This window comes from Phoenix dactylifera, chromosome 4, assembly GCF_009389715.1.
Source record: "Phoenix dactylifera cultivar Barhee BC4 chromosome 4, palm_55x_up_171113_PBpolish2nd_filt_p, whole genome shotgun sequence".
NCBI classification, from domain to species: domain Eukaryota; kingdom Viridiplantae; phylum Streptophyta; class Magnoliopsida; order Arecales; family Arecaceae; genus Phoenix; species Phoenix dactylifera.
Window position 1 is genome coordinate 23,812,281 of NC_052395.1, and position 17,185 is coordinate 23,829,465.

The 17,185-nt window shown below is 38.7% G+C and overlaps 1 long non-coding RNA gene and 1 pseudogene across 1 annotated transcript; one reads left to right on the plus strand and one right to left on the minus strand.

The window, feature by feature from the left end:
• The first annotated feature begins 6,739 nt into the window (after positions 1 to 6,739).
• On the plus strand, positions 6,740 to 9,735 carry LOC120110575. The gene is made up of 2 exons (XR_005511697.1): positions 6,740 to 9,269; positions 9,374 to 9,735. It is a non-coding gene; the product is annotated as an uncharacterized LOC120110575 (long non-coding RNA).
• Positions 9,736 to 10,431: 696 nt separating this feature from the next.
• LOC113461220 lies at positions 10,432 to 15,975 on the minus strand (annotated as a pseudogene).
• Positions 15,976 to 17,185: the final 1,210 nt, after the last annotated feature.

A 17,185-nucleotide genomic window follows, 5' to 3' on the forward strand; every position in this document is an offset into this window, starting at 1 on the left:
ACTCGAGTCGAATAAATCTTGACATATGACAGACGATGGGGTTTGACGAGTTGTCCATGACCTCCGTCCTGTAGGGATCCACGATAGTAGGACTGTATCACACGTTAACTGCACCTAGAGGTTCATCATTCCATTCTGCTGGGTAGTCACTACATGCTGCTAGGTGTCACTGGTGGATGGTGGGACTCACAGGGATTATCTCGATGATCGATAAATCCTAATGAGTTGAGTTGGAATCGTTCCAACCCATTGAAAGGAGTTTTCAATGATATAGTGATAGAGATCACAATATATCTCACTACCAGTCAGAATAGAACCTATGGGGTCACACACACTAGAAGTATTGACCGATCCGATGGTTGAAAAGTGATTATGAATCACGAGTAATCAATTCGATTGATAAGAAGTTGAAGAAGGAAAGGGAATTAATTAATTGGACTTGAAACATGAATCCTACTTCGAGTAGGATTCCTAGAATCCTAATTGGATTAGGACTGGAAATCCTAGTTGGAGTAGGACTGGGATTCCTACTTGGAATAGGATTCCTGCAATCCTAATGAGATTAGGAGTTTTGAATCAAAATTGGATTCCTACTTGGAGTAGGATTCCTAGAGTCCTAATCGGATTAGGACTTCGGATTCAAATAGAGTCCTAATTGGATTAGGACTAAAATTAAATATGTCCTAATTTGGATTAGGGTTTCTTAAGTCACAATTAATTATTAATCTAATGAATCAATAAGACTCCTAATTGGATTAGGATTGAAGAGTTCAATTGAGTCAAAATTGTTTTAAGTTCTAATTGGATTAGGACTTACCTAAATTGGATCCAAATTGGTTCACCCTTGGGCTAAGCCTAATTGGATTAGGGCTTGATCACATCAGGGCATTCCAATCCCTACCTAATATGGATTAGGGTTTACCATGAGGAAGGGGATAAGCCCCTCCCCTTTCCACGTGGAGAAGGGAGAAGAGACGGCGCCCCCTCTTAGGAAAGACATCAAGAGCTCCTAAATGTTAGGAGCTCCACATGTCTATAAAAAAGGGACTTGTGGGCGGCACCTAGGGCATAGAAGAAGTGCTCTCTCCTCTCCTTGCTGCCGCCACCCTCTCCCTTTCCCTTGGTTCAGCCGCCAACAAGAAGAAGAAAAGAAGAGAGCCTTGTCCGCCTCCTCTTCCTCCAATCCTTCTTCCAACGCAGGGAAAAGAAAGGCTGTGTTCTTCTTCCTTGAGTTCATCCTTCTTCTTCCTCCTCCCAAGCACAATCAAGGGTTGATTGAAAGGGAGGAAATCAGCCATCAAAAGAAGTCTTTGCAAGGGAGCTAGCACCCCGGGAAGACAAGAGAGCTTTGATCGGATCACTGCTTCGTGTGGATACCCGTAGAGGCCGGACACTTGAACGGCTTCAAGCGAACCTTCATCCTAGACCACGAACTTCAGTTTGCGGTGATCATCTACCCGCACAAGGTGAAGATCTGATCTTCTAATGAATTTAAAAGTTTTTAATTCTTTCCTAACTACGAACGGTTCATGAAACAACGTTCATGCGATGAACGTCGATCCCGCTTATGCCTATTCCGCTGCCATCTGAATTTATTTGAAATATCAGCGGCATGGGCGGGTTTCCAACACTTAGAACCCGAAAACTGATCCTCTGTCTTTGGAGTTGAACTGCCTCGGAGTCGACTCGGATCGTCTTGGAGTCGACTCGGCTCTCAGAGCCCGAAGTTGGTTCTCTGACTTTTAGTCTTGCTTTCCTCTGAGAGTCGACTCGGACGTAACTAGGAGTCGACTCGCCAAACTTCGGAGTCGATTCGTAACCTTCTGGAGTCGACTCGGTTGCAGGGTCTGAAATACATCGTTCTATCTTTCTTCTGTTACCCTTAGGAGTCGACTCGGCAACCATCGGAGTCGCCTCGAACCCTTCTGGAGTCGACTCGCTGACAGGGTCTGAAAATCAACTTTCTGTCCTTCTGTCAGTTCTCAGTCGGAGTCGACTCGTAGTGTACCGGAGTCGACTCGAGCTTGTGCCAGAATCTCTGAAACACTTGGAGTCGACTCGCAAGCTTCCGGAGTCGACTCGAGCTTCAGACTTTGGCTTAATTGTGTTCAACACTTAGCCGAATAATCTTGAACAACAGCTCGATGCTTTTAAAGATAAATTCACATATATTTGCCTGAAACTCTAGATTGAATTCATTAGTATAACTTAAAATATACTCAAATGCTTTGAGCTCATCAAAATCAAATAGGGGTATAACCAATCACTCCACATATGTTACAATTATAGAATGTACTTGAGACTAGTAAACCCTCAATAAAAATTATATTAAGTCATAGTGTTGAAAAACTTTGAGCTAACTCATTCTAAAATAATTAATCTAATTGGTGTCTAGAAAAGCACTAAAGGTGGTTACTTAATTAGGACCTTACTCTCTGAGTAAGGGGAGCCTCTCACCTGCTTACCTGGCCAATTGTTTGATTGCCTATTATGGATAAGCTTAATGTTGATAAAATGCTACTGATATCCTTCTTTCATACCTCGATATTATTATGTCAAGATCCATGCTAGTTTTTTGTGCAACCACAAGGCTTGCAATGGACTGATGTTATACTGTCTTGGTGCATAGAGATGCTTATGGCATATTTTAATATGTTGCTTTGTTGTGCAACCACAAGAGCAATATTATTTAAATATGACTATATGGAAATGAAGGGTTTGACTTAACTAAGACATTATAGTTTGTTGTGCAACCAAAAGGCTATAAGTGTTTTAAGAGGACAAGATAAAGTTGAGAATTACTATGTGATCAACTTTAGAAATCTTGTGACTCATCACAAGGATTACCCTGGCCAAGGTTTTGCTAAATTAAACACAAAGCATTATCTCCTATTTCCAGGAGTGGTCAATTCCATCTTGACTCACGCACCGATTTCGCAAGTACTTAACTGCACCTAGTAACCTTCCGTCCCAGAATTAGAAATTCTGCTAGTTCGGTACCACACTCCTACACTGTGGTGATCTCAAGTCTGAGGGATACTTATATCCATATCCACTCGGAATATCTCTTGACAGTAGAGCATTCCGAAATTGGTCACGTTCAGTGAAATGTACTCCTACACTTCACCTATGTGTCATATCAGTGTCTCCACACTTCTTGGTTAAGAGGACAACCAACGTATATGTCTCACAACGACCTAATCTCGACAATGTTGTCGTCCTATTAACAGCATATCATTTGGTCGCGAACAGGTTTAAGGACTTGAAGATAAATCCTCCTTTATTATAAAATAAGTCCTAAGGACTTCATCATATATAAAAGTTCATTTGAAGATGAAATGATGAATAATGCCAAATAACACTTTATTAATTTGTCAATTCATTTACAAAATTCAATCATCAACACGCTGACGATTGACATTTGACAATTATAGCAACGAATTTGAGATTTATCATACCTCCCTCCATTTGATCTCGAATTGTTTCCTCTTCCACGTCCTCTTGATTGATACCATTCTTGCTTCTTTTCTTCTTTATTGAATGATCCACGATCACCTCTTCCTCTACCACGTCCATTTCCACGTCCACGACCTCTTTCGCCTTTCCAACTACGATCTTCTTTTTCTTTCAAAGAGACTTTTGTTTGTAACATTTGTTCTAAAGTCTCTTGCTTCTTAACAACCTTCTCTTCATGAGCTTGTAGTGACCCCATGAGTTGATCGATTGTCATGGAGTCTAGATCTTTGGACTCTTCAATGGCTACAACGATAAAATTGAACTTGGGATCCAATGAACGAAGGATTTTTTCAATAACCCTCGTATCACTCACATTTTTGCGGTACCTTCTCAGTTGATTTACGAAGGTCAATACCCTTGAAGAGTAATCCGAGATTGATTTGGATTCTTTCATATGTAAGGCTTCAAATTCACCACGCAAAGATTGAAGACAAATCTTCTTGACTTTGTCAACTCCTTGATAGAAGTTTTGGAGAATCTCCCAAGTTTGCTTCGAAGAAGTTGCATTAGCAACTCGTTGTAGCATGCCATCATCCAAACATTGATGGATGATCATGATGGCCTTCCGATCCTTCTTTCCTGTGGCTTGTAAGGACTCCTTTTGAGCTAGAGTCAAGGAATCTTCATTCTCCGATTTCGTGTAGCCTTTGTCAATGATCTCCCACAAATCTTGAGATCCTAAGATTGCCTTCATACATACACACCAATTTTCATTGTTATCCTTGGTGAACCGCGGCATTAGAAACAGAAGCATTTCATTTGCCATCGCTTTTTCTCACAAGAAAAGTCTTGGCTCTGATACCACTTTGTTGGAAATCAAGAGGATTCACACTCACAAATTATTCTATGGAAGAAAAATGGAGAAAATTTTAGGCACACATGAATAACTTGTATTCCACTTAATTCCAAAAAACAACTAGAGTATATGGATATTTATAGGCATCATTAGATGGTATTTTAACCTTTCTAATTGAATTGGTCATTACACCATTCATAACCCTAAATAAATCTCAAATAACTCCCTCTAAATAAATCCCTTATAACTCTATGTAACTCCCACATGACTAAAAACCCAAAAGACATGTAACTCCCACATGACTAAAAATCCAAAAGACATGTAACTACCAATTCCACTCCATCTGACTTGTTAACTATATGCAACATGTCAATTACCGACATGGAGCCCCGTTAAGAAACTCCATGGATATTTGGATATTTGATCATTGATGAGAACAAGGACAAGCTTTTCCAGCGAGGTTGATGATAGATTGAATGTATGAATTGCAACTTGAGTTTCTTTTCTTGCCCTACAGCATGAAGCAATAGTCCGAGGATGATCTGAACAATGGAATAAAAAGCTTACAAGAATATATATATATATATATATATATATATATATATATATATATATATATATATATATATATATATATATATATATATATATATTGCTCCTGTTGAGTATCTTGTTTTCCCTTATCATCAATATTTGGCTGAGTCATTTTTTCTTTTTACATTGTTGGTTTCTCCCTCTTCCTTTTTTTCTTCCCTTTCTTCGTGGAAGACTAATGATTGGGCCTTGGAAACACCTTCTCTTAGGCCATTAATATTAGTGGCTCATATATATTACTTTTCACTGGTCTAATGCAATGGCTCATATTGAGTTTATGTTGATTATCTTTTTAGCTTAGTCCAGACCTAGCTTAGTTAGAAAGTTAGCTGAGCTCCAACAAAATTTGGAGCTTGACTTATAAATGAGTCAAATTTGGAAATGCGTTATTTACAAAAACAATAGGGAAACTTAACTCATTTCAACAAAAGCAGGGCTTTGAGCATATGCAAGCCGACCTTGAATAGCTTAAGTTAGGCTCAGGTCCAACTTGAGCCAAGTTTAAACAGCTTTATCTTTCTTATCATCCAATTTTTTGAATTTTTATTAATTTATTTTTAATGTGCATTATATGTGTGTATCAGTATGTGTACGTATACAAAATGTCGAACCTGTTTATTTATAGTCACTTATTGTCTGCATAATTTTCATACGTAGGGAGTAGGGTATCTTTTCATAATTTTCTACTCCCAGCAATCTTAAGAAACAACTAATGTTTTGGATATATTATTATATCTTTCTGGAGGAAAATTTAGAATGAACCCAAAATTTCATCTCTCTCTCTCTCTCTCACACACACACACACACGCAGGGCCGGCTCGGGCCTTAGGCGACTTAGGCGGTCGCCTAAGGCCCCCGACCCACGGAAGGCCCCCATCCCACGGTCCCCACTGCATAGTTTTTCTTTTTTTATTTAATCTGTAGCATTCTGCCTTTTCCATCCGTCTCCAATAGCTAGAGTCGTAGCTGGGCGCTGGCCTGGGCAGTGGGCCATCAGGAAGAAAGGGATTTGGTTGGCTTGATACACGCCTGAAGCCACTCTCATCTTTCATCCCTTCTCTTTTTTGGTTTTGGTCTTGGTTTTCCTTCCCTGACATTACTCCTGACCCAGCCGGGCCATCAGGAAGAAAGGGGGATTGGAAATGGACTTCTTGGAGGGTGGAGATTCTTTTAATTTTCTCCTGTCGGTTTCTTCTTCCCTCTTCCCTCTTGGGTGGTACAGAGAGAAAAGGAGGGAGGGGGTTCAATGGCTGCTGTGTGATGTTGCAGTCGCTGCTTGGGTACTCACTTGAAGGGGAGATGGTGGGATGGGACTTTTATTAATTAGATGGAGTAAATTTCCCATAATGCCCCTACTTTCTTTTATAGGAGGCCCCTTCCTGGACAAATTCTTTTTTTTACCTTGGCCATGAAGTGCCATGGGATGACCTTTTTCTACTCTGCTCTTGCTCGACGGGGTAAACAGTATTGTCAAGCATTATCTCAGTTATTTAATCAGTTTCATGGCCCTTCTTTTAGGATAATTATTTTTCTGTGCTCCCATTGAAGAATTATATTAAATTAAAAAGGTTTTTTGTCTGTTTTTGTTAGATTCATGCATCTTCGTTGAAATAGTGTACTTAATAGCTATCTATTTTTATATCATTTTTTAAGTATTTTATATTTATTAAAAAATTTATTATTAAAAAAAAAGCCTCATTTATTGGATTCGCCTTAGACTCCCAAATGTATTGGGCCGCCCCTGCACACACGCACAACTTTATGTTCTTGAACCAAACTTATAAATTGTATCCTTGGTTGGGGCATTTTCGGTGCATCCTAAATTTCAAAATATCGAGTGGACTCTACCGCCGCGGTCTCTCTCTCTCCCACATCCCACCGTCGGTGGAGGAAGAGGAAAACCTACCGTGACTTCGAACGATTGAGCTCAACATTCTCCTTCCTTCGAACCCTTTAAAATCGAAGATCTCCGGTGTCCTACCCCCGATGGCGACGGTAGGCGAAACATCATCTCTCTGACCTCTTCTTGATCCAACCGTTGCTTCTTCTCTTATATTGTTCTTCTGCTTTTTCTCTTCACCTTCCCCTCTTTCCTGGATTTTTTATTTTCTTGAAATTTAGATTTATTGTTCTCCTTCTTCACACTGTTGACCTGGATTTCTTTATTTTATTTTATTTTATTTTACTTTTTCTGTTGGTAATCCAACCTCTTTGTATTTCTCCGATTTGGATTAGGCTTGTGAAACAATTGTCTTTTCTAGCCCCCTTTTAGTACGACATATTGTTGGTCTGAGGAACATGATAGATATGCTTCATCAGTCCTGATATCTTGCGTTGTCTTTGGCGTCAGACCTTCTTGAATTAAAGAAGTTGCATTTCTTTGATAATGGGAAGCTTTTCGTGAAATCTTAGCTTTGCCTGCGTTACGGGAAGAAGGAGCACGTCAACATCCAGACCTTTTTGAATTAAAGAAGTTGCATTTCTTTGATTATGGGAAGCGTTTCTTGAAATCTTAGCTTTGCCTGCGTTAAGGGGAGAAGGAGCATATCAACATCCAGACCTTTTTGAATTAAATAAGTTGCATGTCTTTGATAATGGGAGGCGTTTCTTGAAATCTTAGCTTTGCCTGCGTTAATGGAAGAAGGAGCATCTCAACATCCAGACCTTTTTGAATTAGAGAAGTTGCATTTCTTTGATTATGGGAAGCGTTTCTTGAAATCTTAGCTTTTCCTGCGTTAAGGGAAGAAGGGGCATCTCAACAGCCGGACCTTTTTGAATTAAAGAAGTTGCATTTCTTTGATTATAAAAAGCATCTCTTGAAATCTTAGCTTTGCCTGCGTTAAGGGAAGAAGGAGCATGTCAACAGCCAGGAGGAGATCCTGTTCTCAGAGACAGCGATGCTCAGAAGCAATGCAGTTGCGAAGAACATCTTTGCCACACGAAAATGCACTGCACCGCACGGTTATTCTTTACCAGGTACAATTTATTTCTTCATCATGTTAGTGAAGCCAAAGATTCAAGATTTCATTTTCGTTGGCTCTCATTCATTGAAGACATGTTTCTTTTTTGCTTGTTAATTACATGACTGTTCTTTTCATGAATTGTTAAGTAGCAAGGAGATATGCCCAAAATATATCATGGGTAATGCTTAGTGTTGTTTGTTGCTTGGCCTCCTCTACAACCGGAATTCTATGTTCCAGAAATGCATATGTGTGTAATTGGAATCCAAAACATGGGTGGAGCATACTCTGGGCAGGAAATTTGCTGGGTTTGTAATTATTTTAAGGTGCCAACCGACCACCACTGTGCTCTCATGCATATATTCAAACTTACAAAAGGCTGGGGTTGCCCAGATGAGTTCTTTGTTGCCTTTGGTAGAAGGAATTTTGACAAAATAGAAACACATAAACAATTACTGCTTATTAAGAAATCACAATTATTATCTTTCCCAGTTCCTGATCTAATCGTTTTGCTTGACTGCAGCCTCACTTGCGAACATATTTGGGATCATCCAATTTTTGTAATAAAATTGTGATCATGTAGTACAGGTGGCGATCATCATACGTGATAAATTGCACCATTTCCATGTGGGATCCTGAGATGTGGTTTTTAGGCATGTTGAACATGCTAGAAGGCCGATACTGCCTCAACAGAGAGCAAGGCCATAGGCCCAGTCCAGGATTTCACCTAGGTTTTGTTGAAGGATTAGGAGGAGAGCAAAGGTTCGAGGTTACCTTGGAAGTTCTGTTGGTGGTCTAGCAGTTTATGCCTTAGCATCTGCAATAGAAAAGTTCTGCAATGGTCGCAAGGCCATAAACCGTGGTAATGACGGAAAAAAGCAAAAAGTAGTAGAAAGAACTTTCCAAGAAAGAAGCATCGGCAACATTGCCTTGGAACCCAACGAGTCATGAATATTAGATTCTAAATGTTGCTAGAACTGCAATTCTTTGCTTTTACTGATGATTTCAATATCTTACAGGGTACAACCAATGATGTGACAGCCTTTCTAATCCTTGGAAGAAGAAGATAAAAGACTTAGCGACTCCGATATTTCAAGAGTGGGTCAAAAATTTAATACAGTGATGGTGATTAACAAGGGAGGGGAGGCACCCATTTTTGTTATTTGGACAGGGTACAACCAATGATGTGACAGCCTTTCTAATCCTTGGAAGAAGACAGATAAAAGACTTAGCGACTCCGATATTGTAAGAGTGGGTCAAAAATTTAATTCAGTGATGGTGATTAACAGGGGAAGGGAGGCACCCATTTTTGTTATTTGGAAAATTCAGGCAGTGCGACTACCAATATACTCATGACTAGAGCAGAAGACCTCTTAATTAGTATTGGAATAATAACATAAAAGGTTAGCCCTTATATTCACATTTGCTGAAACTTGATTACCAGTCTGAGGATGCACAGCCATTACAGTAATGTTGATGAAACAATATTTCTTCTTATTTACTTTAGGAAGAAGCTGGTGAATTCACGTCTACATGTAGCCACTAGCTTTCGATTGCTGCAAATATGCATATTGGGTAATTGCACTTGTTTGAGGAGGTTGAGTGATGTAAACATAGACTAAGACTTGGTCATGGGAAATTTCTACTGAGGGTTACTTCCCTGCTTCATAAATTCCCCAGAAACTCGAATGGGTACTCACTTCCTATGTATTTCCTTCAATTTTTTTAAAATTCATTTGCTTGTATCCATTTCTGCATCTACTCCCAGTTTTGGCAACTAAGGTTTAAAGCATGACATACCTAGAGACATGGTGTCAAAGGATGAGCTTCTCATAATGGAATCATCGGAATACAGAACAAAATCATAAACTTGCAAAAATAATGTGCTTGCTTCCTGGTACACCTTACAGATTACTCCTTTGACTTCATAACTTGATTGTTGACTAGGCCAATATGACTGAATTGCTTATGATGTTTATAAGTTTTTCCATTAGATTACAGTTTCTTAAATTTACTAACTTTTAAGATGTTTATTATGTGGTAGTAAAATTTGTCTTGGTACCTTTATTTTTTGGTGCTAACAAGGTGACAAAATGCTATAAAATAATGAGGGATTGTTAGTTCTTCTAAAACAGAGTGATCAGAGTTTCTTCAAGTCCTCTTATCATGCCTAGTGATTAGTATAATAGTTCTATCAGGACAAACGACATTTTCCTCTGGTCTCTTTCCTCGGCTCTTAGGTTGCTGTAGTTCATACTTTTAATTGCCCAATTAAATTAGAGCAAAGATCATCTTTGCTTTTATGCACTTTCCTTCTCTTGTCTATTTGGATTTGCAATTGTGTATCCACTACCATTCTTTGGTAATTTTGCTTGAGATTAGGTTTATGTCCTCATTCTCTATACATCATTTTCTTGAACTTTGTTTAAATTCTGGAAGATAAGTAAACATGGAAATAAAGGAAATCAAGTAATAGATTGTCTTGTAAGAGAATGGGCAGACATAAGGCACACACATTGGATTTCCATTGTTTCTGAGGGTCTGATAAAAAATGCAGGTGTTACATCCATGATGAAAAATCTTTATAATTTTGAAGAAAGACCATAATTGTTCAAGATATTCATCAACCTTCTTCTGCTTACCTTCATACATTTATCTAGGTTCAAGTTCTGTAGTCGACACCTCATTTGGTGACACTGGTATTAACTTGCTTGAAGATTTGTCATGCGTACCTCTAGATAAATCAACTTCATTTGAATGAGCATATGAATCAATGCCACTCTTTCCAATGCAAAATGCTGGTCTAGAAGGAGCCGGGAGAGACACAGAGATACTGCTGAGCATCACAACAACTTGTAACATATTGGGTCTATCAGATGGATTTTTCTGGACGCACAATAAGCCAATCTGAACACATCTTAACACTTCGCCTCTTGGACAATGGTTGCCTAAAGATGGGTCCAATATCTCCAAAATTGTTCCTTTGACCCACCGCTCCCATACCTGCATGAAATAAATTTATTCAGTCATCTGAGACAGAACAACAGTTGTTTTTATGCAATTGAAAACTCACATAGCTCACTGTATCTTCAACATATTCAGAATTAGAACAATCACTATTTTTTCTGCCTGTAACGATCTCTAAAACCAGAACACCAAAGCTGTATACATCTGACTTGATAGAAAACTGCCCATGCACGACATACTCCGGTGCCATATACCCACTGTAATAAAATGAGTATATTATTTAAAATACTCTTTAATCAACCATCACTGGAATGCATAGGTAATTCTTTCAGATAGAGAATGCTTAGGTTATTCAAGATTTCTACTTACAATGTTCCAACAACTTGGTTCGTGGTGCACTGACTTTGGTCTCCACCAAAAAGCCTAGCCAAACCAAAGTCTGAAATCTTTGGGTTCAAATCTGCATCTAATAAGATATTGCTGGCTTTTAAATCCCGATGTATAATTTTTAATTGAGATTCTTCGTGCAGGTACTGTAGGCCTCGAGCAATCCCGCCAATGATCTTGTTCCTTTTCTCCCAGTTTAGCTGTTCACGCTTCTCAGGATCTATATCATACAAACTTGATAATCAATTAAGAATGATCAATTAAGGCAATACATATTAGAGTAAGTCCAAAGAGGGCTTGAACATAAGATGGTCAGACATTTGTTTCTTCTGCACTAACAAAAGGGTTACACTAGAAACACAACTAGATTTAGTTGGAAGAGGAGAGCCTACATTTAAACAAACACCAAAGTTGGAGGTTCAGTATTAAGTTATAGTTCAACTATATTATGGTCGCTGCATACGTTTCTAAAGATGGTCAGTTTTGAGTGGATGAAGAAATTATACCAAAAAGAATGTTGTCCAGACTTCTGTTAGGCACATATTCATAAACAATCAACTTCTCTTGTTCTTCCAAGCAAACACCCAGAAGCCTTACAAGATTCCTGTGCTGGAGTTTTGCAACTAAAACTAGCTCATTTCTCAGCTCTCTGAATCCTTGTGATGAACTAGCTGATAACCTCTTCACTGCTATTTCTCGTCCATCAGATAGTAGTCCCTATACAGAATTATAAGGTTAACAGGAATTATATAGAACCAGAAGAAATTAAAGATAAATATAGAACTGATTTGGATCAAGAAGATTACGTATGATAAATTTTTATATTGGAGTACAATTCTATTGAGATTAGATATAAAGAATTTGATGCAATAGGCTACCATGATACCTTGTAAACTGCACCAAAGCCACCTTCTCCAAGTTTGTTCTCTTCAGAAAAGTTAGCTGTTGCAAATCGTAGTGTAGATATATCAAGTAATAGGGAATCGACACTTACGATTTCCTCCGGGTGACTCCCATCTACTGAAAGTGCACGGAATTTTGATACAATTATAAAAAAATGCTTTTGAATCTTACAAATAATGATAACAAGATGATATAATTGGACCAGAAAAAAAAATTTGGAAGATGATGTTGCTTAATTAAACCAAAACAACTCTAAATCAAGACCAATATATAAGTCGTTGCCTCTAAAGGCAGCGACTTGTGGACTGCTGGACCTAGTTATTACAGGCTTATTAAAGGCCATTGAAATAATAATCAAGCAATGCGCACTTTTTATTGCTTACAGTAAACCTTTCTGGTCATAACTTCTATAGTTACTTCACCTAAGATTTCATCCTTTTTCCCTCTTGGTAGAACTTGCTCAAGCTCTCCAACAAAAATGTAAAGACCGGATATTTTGTGAAACAATAGAAAGCATTTAATTCATGGGTTACTTACATGGTAACTTTACCAATGGCTTCCTCCTCGTCGAGAAACAAATGCAAATTATGGAGATAAGCATGAATGCAGTTGCTAGAGGTATCGCAATAGCAAGGACCATACCGATGACCTTGTTCTTCTTTCCTGCATGGATAAATGACCACTTTCATCTGCATTCCTATATCAACATAGCACATTGACGATAACAAGACATGGAGCCATTGATTAAGACGTACATCATATTAGTGCATCTTTATTGTGTGTTACAAATGTTTGTGGCATGTATGGCAATTGAGGCCGGTCATATTGTTGGAAAGCTTTTATTAGTATTTGCCCTATAAACCTTATGATTCTTGTCTGGCAGGCTTGTTGACTAGAGTGTCTCAGATAAGTGGATTGAGTTTGGATACTTTGTGGTGAATGTTTTACAACATAGACAGTTGAATAGTCCTCGATCATTGCCATGTCATTTGATTGTAGAGATAGACAACTATCAAATATGGCATCGTGTTGCATTCCAAATGTTGTACATCACTATTGGATGCTAAACAGTCATTTGTCTCTATGATAGGATGTCATGGCAGTGATTGAGGGTTGTACAGTTCTCTCTGGTGCAAAACATGCACCATAGAGGATCCCAACTCAAGTGAGTTAGGTGTGAAGCAGAACTAGGGTTCCAAAATGGATTGCCATTTAAAAGAAATCCATGTGCAAACTTTTCGTGCTCCTAGGTTAGTAATCAGCATGTGATCCTATGGAAGTGTTAATTTGGTGCAATTATGATAGTGTGAACTACCTTTGATCAAACGATGATATACTGGTGCTAGCTGGCAAACCCTTAAATTAAAGAAAGGTTATTTACTTTCGCTGGTTTGTGGAAATAACCCTTGTATATTACAACACCAAGCATTAGTGCCTTGCTCTATTGCTTATATAATATTGCTTTCTTTTTTTTTCACTAGAGGCCAATAAGGAAGAGTTGATCTTTACTGTTACTTTAAAGGGTTTTTTGTATGTATACCCTCATAAATATACGAAATTATATAAATACCCTTATAAAATTACTATTTGCATATATATTCTTTTTTTTCTTTTTTGCATATATACCTAAACCATTTAATGTCGCTAAAAAATAAAATGACTGAAATATCTTTATGGATAGATATGCAAAAGAAAGATGTAAGGTATGCACACAAATAACAACTTTATGAGGATATTCATGCAATTTCTCATATTTAGAAGGATATATATTCAAAAAATTATTAAAAAAATTAAAACTTGGTTGAAATTTGCCAAGTCTTTTATGATTCAGTTGGATGGACAAGTCAAAAAAAGATTGAGTCACATTGTCAATTTTTTTTTTAAGATATTGACTTAGTCAAGTTGGAATATGAGGTGATCATTTTTGTAATGTTATTCTTCATTTGATTTTGAAAATAATTATTATTATTGTATCTATGACATCTACATATTCTTCATTATTTTTAAAAGATTAAAACATATTAAATTTAAATTAATTAAAAATGTTTAGATTAGTAAAATATTTTTTAGTGATTTGTAAATATTAAGTTATTGTTTGTTTTTGAGGCAAGAATTTCATAAGAGCAAAATAATTTATTCTATAAGAGTTGATATTAACATGATTTAATAATTTTTATTATTTTTTATTAATGAATTATCTTTACTAGATTTTGATAATTTTTTAATAATTTTTTATAAGTGTATACCCTCCTAAATATGCATAATTGCATGAATACCCTGTTAAAGTTGTTATTGCATCTATATTCATATAATTTTTTATTTTATTTTTTTTTGCATGTCTACCTGTAAAGATATTTCAGCCATTTCAATTTTAAATCGTTTATTTTTTAACGGTGTTCACTAGTATGGATACATATATAAAAAAAAGTTAAAAAAGAATATACATACAAAATATGTATTTTATGAGGATACACAAATAAATAACAATTTTATGAGAATTTTTATATATTTTAGAGGATATACATGAAAAAAGTTTTACTTTAAATCACCCATCACTTCTCAACTAAATTATGTAGAAACATGCATTTAGCCAAAAAAAACAAAAAGAAAATGTAGCCATAAAACTCAAATTGATAGGATGTTAGTAAACAGATTAGAAATGATTGGATGTCAAACAGAGTAGGAAGGACTCATCTATTCCCTAATAAGTCACCGTCGATAAACTAGTTTCACTAGTTCACTAGCACCGGTCGGCTACTCCCCTTACCGTCTTCCTCTGGTGTTTTGGTAGGTGGTGCGTTCTCCAGCGGCCCCCCCAAGTCTTAGCGACGGTGCCCCGTCGAAGATCTTGTATATTTCGTACCTAAAATTGCAGCTCGCTGTGAACACCCTCCCTCCCTCCTTCCCCTCTAGCTGTGTCGGTCTTGGGTCAAGGATATTTTGGAGGCACTGCTGGCACTGGCTTGGCGACAGGTCCTGTGTGCACTGCACCATACCATATATCTCAGGAAAAGGAGCCTTGGTGGAATTCACCATCAGCCGGTGGCGAACCTCCTCGTCGAGTTGGAGACAGCCCAATCGGTGATCGCGCTCATAAGCTCGTCCACAATCTTGTCGAACCGGCTGGGGTCGGTCATGTTGTCGACGTTCGACTGGATATCCCGCACCGAGGTGTCGACGGTCGAGAAGAAGCGCAGGTTGGAGTAGCGAAGGAGGCAGTCATCGTAGTATACGATGGCGCCTTGGTTGTACGGGCAGAGCTGGGGGGCGTCTTGGATTGCGTCGCTGAGGCAGGAGCGGCAGATCGAGGCGTTGGTGTCGCCGCGGCACATGGCGAGGCCGTAGATTTGGTCGGGGATCTGGCCGACGGTGGCGTTGAGGAAGCCACCGGAGAGAGAAGTGTTGGAGGCGAGGGAACCGAGGAGGAGGTTGAGGTTGGTCTCATAAGTGTTGTTGGCGGTGTACTTGCCGGTGCTGCCACACTGTGTGTCGACGGGATCGCCGGCAGTGGGAGGGGAAAGGAATATGAGGAAGAGAAGGCATAGGAAGAAAGGGAGGGAAACTTGGCGAAATGATACCATGGACTACGGTTACAGCGGCAACCCAGTGCTTCTGGCCACGACAGAGCAAATTAAAGGTGTTAGGTATGCCTGGCTGTGGAAACAGGGTGCGAGCTAGAGGGAACTGGGAGGCGACGCGTTCGGAGGAAGCTGGAAATGCCTTGGGAACGAGAGACGACTAAGAGCAGCAGCGGTCGACCTGGTCGTCGTTTTATTTTGCGATTTACCATGCCGACGAGGATGCCACTGTGAGGCAGCGTTCGCCCAATATGACCAGTTAGATTATGGCGAATTAGGGTTCAGTCCAGTGGCATGGCTACATGGATTCGATCAATAAATAGGTGTTAAAGACCAGATGCAATTGCCTTGCCAAATTGCATTTGTATCTCGGCATTCATGATTTTTCCTACTCAAACCAGAAACAATCCACGAGGGTCCTGGAAGCTGGAATGCCCACCATAAGATCGGCAGGTGTTCTCATGTTTGTAAAATTTGCAATCTAAATCTTATGTTTGTCCCAGTCAAGTTCCATGCTAAATAAATAGCAAATACAAACACCCGCTCTTTTTTTTTTGGTACAATACGCGCAATCTTTGTGGAAGAAAATGAAAGGAGTACTGGTTCTAGCAAAAATAAATGAAAGGAGTGGTTTGTTAGACCTGAGGAAAGGTTGTTGGTCAACATAGGTGGGCTTAAAAAACTATGTATGAACAACAGGATTCCATTCAACTTGCGGAAAAGAGGGACAAAAGTACTCCCTGGACTCTGTAGAAAGCATCGTGTAGGTCGTTTAATATGGCACTATATCAGCTTATACATGGACTCTGTAGAAAGCATCGTGTAGGTCGTTTAATATGGCACTATATCAGCTAGTATAAGAATCTTAAAGTAGATGCCACAGGGGACCAGACGGGAACCAACATAGAAGGTTCCGTTAAATCTCCAGAGGACAAACTCACCTCGTCCCTCCGATCTCGTTGATCCAACTGCTTCTTGCTTCTTTTTTTTTTTTAAAGAAAAGAGAAAAAAAATCCCCTTTTTTCTTTCACTTTGTACCTGATCAATTTCTTAGGGTCCCGTGGGTGGTCGTACATTCTTGATCCCAATTTGTTTTAGGATTCTCTTGCTTTGTTAAATAATTATCTTTTGTAGTAACACCTCTAAATTGATACATTGGTAGCCTGAAATCTGAATAACTTGATGTGCTTCATTCCGTCTTTGTTGCTGCCTCTTCGCGTTGCCATGGGCTGCAGCGGAATCGGACGCTCATGACAACGAGAAGCGCTTGTTGAAAGCTTGGGTGATTCAGATTGTTGCCTGGGTTAAGGGGAGACTGTGAATGTTAACAGCCAAGAAGAGATTTCATCTTTGGCTAAAGTGATGCACAGGAACATTGAAGCTGCAAAGAAAATTGTCACGACATAGAGTTCCAATGCACCATGGTTATTATTTAACATCTAGGACTTATTTTTGTTTGTGTTAACAAACAAAAATTTAAGATT